The sequence below is a fragment of the Enhydra lutris genome, unplaced genomic scaffold (genome assembly GCF_002288905.1).
Source record: "Enhydra lutris kenyoni isolate GAN:26980312 unplaced genomic scaffold, ASM228890v2 scaffoldscaffold4, whole genome shotgun sequence".
In the NCBI taxonomy this organism is placed as follows: Eukaryota; Metazoa; Chordata; class Mammalia; order Carnivora; family Mustelidae; genus Enhydra; species Enhydra lutris.
The window spans coordinates 50,142,653-50,148,237 of NW_019154088.1; positions in this window are offsets into that span (position 1 = coordinate 50,142,653).

A 5,585-nucleotide genomic window follows, 5' to 3' on the forward strand; every position below is an offset into this window, starting at 1 on the left:
ATAAAGAGGTATGGGAAAGATAAAGAGGTTTGTACTATTAAAGACTAAAGCATTTCATCTGCAGGTCCTGCCACCCTCCCTTCCCCATTAGACATGACTGGAGCTATCTAACAACAACAACCATCTTTCCCTCCCCATCTCTCAAAAGTTACATGGTGCAATTTTATGCCACCTTTCCCTTTTCTTCTCTTTTCAAGGTTTCCTTATTGTTCATTTTAATCCATTTTCACCTGTATAAAAATATTAGGTCATTAGGCCTTATGCCATGTAGTTTATTCTAACCAATAAACCACACCCACACTTGAAATAGCTTAATCCATTGTATACAGATGGAAAATTTAGAGTGGAGAAAGAGGGTGGTCCTATAACCATATCCCTATTTGCTCTATCTCCTGTTTGATAAATACCTTATCCACTACATTTAAATTTTTATTGTAACTTTTATTTTTAGGATCACTACCTAGTTTCTTAAAATTAGAATGTCTTAGTCTGTTCATGCTACTATAACAAATACCAAAAGCTGGATAATTTATAAACAACAAATATTTCTTACAGTCCTAGAGGCTGGGAAGTTCAAGATCATGATGCTGGCCGATTGGTGTTTGGTGAGATCTTGCTGGCTCATAGACAGTCATCTTTTCATTGGGTTTTCACATGTCAGAGGGGCTAGGGAGCTCTGTGAGGCCTCTTTTATAAGGGCCCACCTCCTAATCCCATCGCCTTGGGGATTTTGACATATGACTTCTGGAGGGTACACAAACATTTGGACAATGGCAGAGAGTGTCTTTTTTTGGGTGAACAGATGAAAAGGAATGACAACCTAGACTAAAGCAGGGAACATTCATTGAACATACATTAGATGTTTGCTAAGTTCCAGGCACTAGCTAGGCCCTACTGTGAAGCATTCACAGTCTAGAGGTATCTTTAAATAAACCCAGAATGCCAACTTTTTAGTTCCTATGAGGAATATAATTGCAATGCCAGAATGACCACAGGAGTCATTCTTCCCCTAAAGACAGATCAATAAAGGAAGCCAAATTACAATAAAAATGTAGCTACATGAGCAGAAATAACATAGGAATACATAATGAATAAAGTCATTCATTTCTATACATTCATTCAACAAATATTTATTGTCTACTATTTTGCTAATGTTTTTTGTTTTTATATTACTTCAAATCACACTTAAAATGTAGAATTATCAAGTGCATTTACTTAAAGATTTGTAAGAGGTCTGGCCTCAAAGTTGTACCTACAAAAACCCCGTAAATTTTTTTAAAATATTCTTTTTGGAAATAAAGGTCAATGGCATTGAAGGTATATACTCAAATGCAACAGATTGCAGATCAATAAAATATTGATGCATTCTTTATGCATCTTCATTAGCTTGTTTATATCTGAAAGAGAAGATTTGGCTATATCCCTGTCCTTTTGTTATAGAAAAGTGAATTAGAGTATAACCATAGCCTATTGTGAGGTCCACATTCTGTATCCACTGTAGATGCATTTGATGACTTTTGTGCTCCAGGATCTTTTCCTTTCTCACACCAGAGGTAAACCAAAAGTACATATTTGTTTATTCACAAACTGTATAGTATGTAATTCATACATAGTACATATATAGTATTTAATTCATATCACCTTCAACAATAAATAATTGATCATCACAAGTTTTGCTAAGACTTGGATGTAGCATATTGCTTATGTGTAGTTTATTCTGATTTTCATATAAGAAGTAGAAAGGAAAGAAGAAAGGAGCTATGTTTCAGTTGGGATTTCCTCTAGTGCAACTCTGAGTAACTTACTGAGTTTTTAAAGGACTGAGTGGTAGAATCAATTCATTGTTTTTGCAACTGCTGCTTAAGACAGTGTTTTTATCCTTTACATCATAAATCAACATTTTAAATGTCAATGATTATAGACTCACAAGCCCACAAACCACTTTCACAGCTTTTCCCATTGCCTTTGGAACCAAACTAGATAGCCATTAGGGGAATATCATTAAAAAATTAAAATGAGATTGTGGAAAAGCTAAGTTCTTCAGAAATTTAATCTTTAAGACTAAATAATCTGTATTTTAATATAAAAAATGAATAACAACTGCCTTGCATTAACAACTCATGCTTTCTTTACTTCTTTAGTTTAGGACTTCAAACAAATTCTTAATCATCAATGAGAGCTCACAGTCCTTCATCTGATTATTCATATTGTTATACTTCTCAAGTTAGAAATTATAAACCTAGATCGCTCATCTTACCATACTTTCAGGTTAGAAACTATAAATCTCTTGAAATGCTCTTGAGAGGTGCTTTGGAAATAATTTTAATGAATACATAGGACAGTGTATTAGTTTCTTAGAGCTGCCATAACTATGTTTCTACAAACTGTGTGGCTTCAAATGAGAGAATTTCATTCTTTTGCAGTTTTGAATGCTGGAAGTCCAAAATTAAGGTGTCATTGAACTTGGTTCCTGCTGAAGACTTCTGAGGAGGAACTGTTCCATGCCTCTCTCCTAGCTTCTGATGCTTGCCAGTGGTCTGCAGTGTTCTCTGGTCTGTAGCTACATTGCGCTAATCTCTGCCTCTGTCATCACATGGCATTCTTCCTTGTGTGTCTGTATGTCTGACCTCTCCTTTTCTTTTTTTTTTTTTTTTTAAAGATTTTTATTTATTTATTTGACAGAGAGAGAGATCACAAGTAGGCAGAGAGGCAGGCAGAGAGAGAGGAAGGGAAGCAGGCCTCCTGCTGAGCAGAGAGACCGACACAGGGATCGATCCCTTCATGACCTGAGTGGAGCTCAGGGTGCCTGACCTCTCCTTTTCTTATAAGGATACCAGTCATTGCATTTAGGGCCCACTTTAATCCAGTATGACCTCCTTTTTTTTTTTTTTTTTTTTTTTTAAGTAGTCTCCACACCCCACATGGAGCCCAATGCAGGGTGTAAATTCACGACTGTGAAATGAGAACTGAACTGAGATCAAGAGGTGGATGCCTAACTGACTGAGCCACCCAGGAGCCCCCTGTATGACCTCATCTTAACAAATTATATCTACAAAGACTGTATTTCCAAGAAAGGCTACATTTTGCGGTTCCATATGAACAAGAATTGTGGGGGGGACACTATTGAATTTACTATAGTGTGAATAAGCAGGCATGAGTGTTTAAACAACTTTGTCAAACATGTAAATAATGACTAGATTAATCTTTACTGGAGAACTTTTTTTTAAGATTTTATTTGAGAGAGAGAGAGATACAGAGAGGGCACAATTAGAGGGGTGGGGCGGGGAGAGGGAGAAGCAGGGTCCCTGCTAAACAGGGAGCCTGACCAGGGCTCCATCCTAGGACCCCAAGATCATGGTCTGAGCTGAAGGCAGATGTTTAACCAACTGAGCCACCCAGGCACCCTGTGGTTTGATCTTTTTACATTTTTTTAACATTATTTTACATATTTACTTTTTTTTACATATTTTACATTAAAAACACAAATCTAGGGGTGCTTGGTTGGTTGAACATCTGTCCGACTCTTAATTTTAGCACAAGCCATGATCTCAGGGGTTGGGGGATTGAGGCCCACAGGGTTTCTTACTCAGTGGGGAGTCTGCTGGAGATTCTCTCTCTCCCTATCCCTCTGTCCCTCCCCACTTGCTTATTCTCATTCACGCTCTCTCTCTCAATGAAATAAATCTTTAAAAAAAACCCTAGAAATCCACACTATGCATATACAGTAAAAATATGTGTGTACATATACATATACATATATATTCACCTATATATCTGTAGATCACTGGTAAAAATCTGAAAGAATAAGCTACAAATCACCCACATAGTTAGTCCTGGAAGGTGGTGGGGAAATGAAGTTAGACCTTAAATTCAATATTATTTGAACTTTAAGTGATTGAGCATATATTTGTATGTTACTTGTATAATTAAATAACTTTTTTAAACAAGTAAAATCAAATGGAGAATAATATGATGTCCACCACTCCCACTGTTTTAGTTTCCTCTATTGCAAGTAGCCTTCTCTTTAGATGACCACATCAGTCTTGTTGACTCCCCAACTTGAATAAAATTACAAATCATAGATACCCCACACAGGTTGCAGACAGAACTAGAATCAGCTCTCAGTCCTGTCAAAGATTAGCTATGTGTGCCTTTAGCTCAAATTCATCATCAGTTACGTGGGAATAATGACAATACTTGCCTCACTTGTTGTGCTGAGGGTTACTTAAGAAAACATAGGATAATGTATATGAAAGTCCTTCTGGAACCTCCCACAGTCGTCACCTGGCACCTCTGGTGGCAAACACATTGTGTAACAGAACACCTTCCAGTATTTCCAAAGGTTTCCTTTTTTTTTTTTTTTCCCGTTCTCCACGCCCCCCTCCCCCCCCTTTCTTTTTATCTCTACGTTTTATGAACTAGGATTAGTGGTATTCAGCATCTAAAGCACCTTATTTATTTACATTTCAGTTAGCCCTGTGATTCCTCAGTTACTTAAACTTGTTCCTCTCAGAACTCTTGCTCCACACAGAGGTCAGGAAAAGGGAACTGGACTTCTCAGTCCTTAGATGGCCTGCGATTACTTGTATCCTCTTCTCTGGAGCTTCTCTCAACCCCTTTTTGGCTCCTCTACCTTGGTGCAGCTCCTAGGAGAGAGCATACACCTGAGTTTTAGGTAACACAAAGTCCTCGTTGCAACTCTGTCCCTCTCCCCTTTAACACAGCTGGCTTTCTTAATAACAGTGGCACAGGCTGCAGGGATAAAAACGAGAATTCAAGTACTCTTCCATGCACTTTGAAATATTCTTCTGAGGAGTCCAGGGACCTCTGAAATTCTTTGATATCTACACATTTCTGATCTCCTTCAAAGATCATGAAAACTACGTGAACCCTATTAGCGCTAAATGAATTTTAAGGTAAGTGAAAGTTACTTGGAGTTGTTTGATTTGGAGACTTAGCAGCTTGAATCAGGGGTGAAACATGGAATTCATTACTATCATTCTTAGGGAAGAAAGGATATAAATGGAATTTTCTTTTCAGTGGCATCTTTTAGCTCCTATAAATAATGGTCAGGCAATATTTTCCTATTTGTAAGATAAAGGACAATTGATATGACCTCTCTCTCAAGGCATAACAGTTGTTAGGGGTAACTGACAAAAGGTCAACTGAAATGAACACATATGTATCGCATGCCTATTAAGTATGAGCCAAGCACAGCATTAGGGAGAGAACTCACAGCCCAGTGGGTAAATGGACAAATAGGCATGTGTAAAGTTGAAAGGAGCCCTGAGAAAGACCTTGAAGGGTGATGTTGCAATGCTCAGAGGGTTGCCCAATCCATCTGTGAGGGGAAAGATGGAGATAGTCACAGAAGCTTTCCAGAAAAAGAGATGCCTAAAGCAGGATCTGAAAAGGCAAATAAAAGGTAGTTGAAAAGGTGAATGGAGGTGGGCTGCAGAGGAATATTCCAGGCAGAAAGAATCATGTACACACTGACCTAGGATTTGAAGAACTGTGTAGAAGACAGAGAGTGGGGCAGGAGAGATAAGCACATACAGATTATTGGAAAAGCCAAATAATATAAA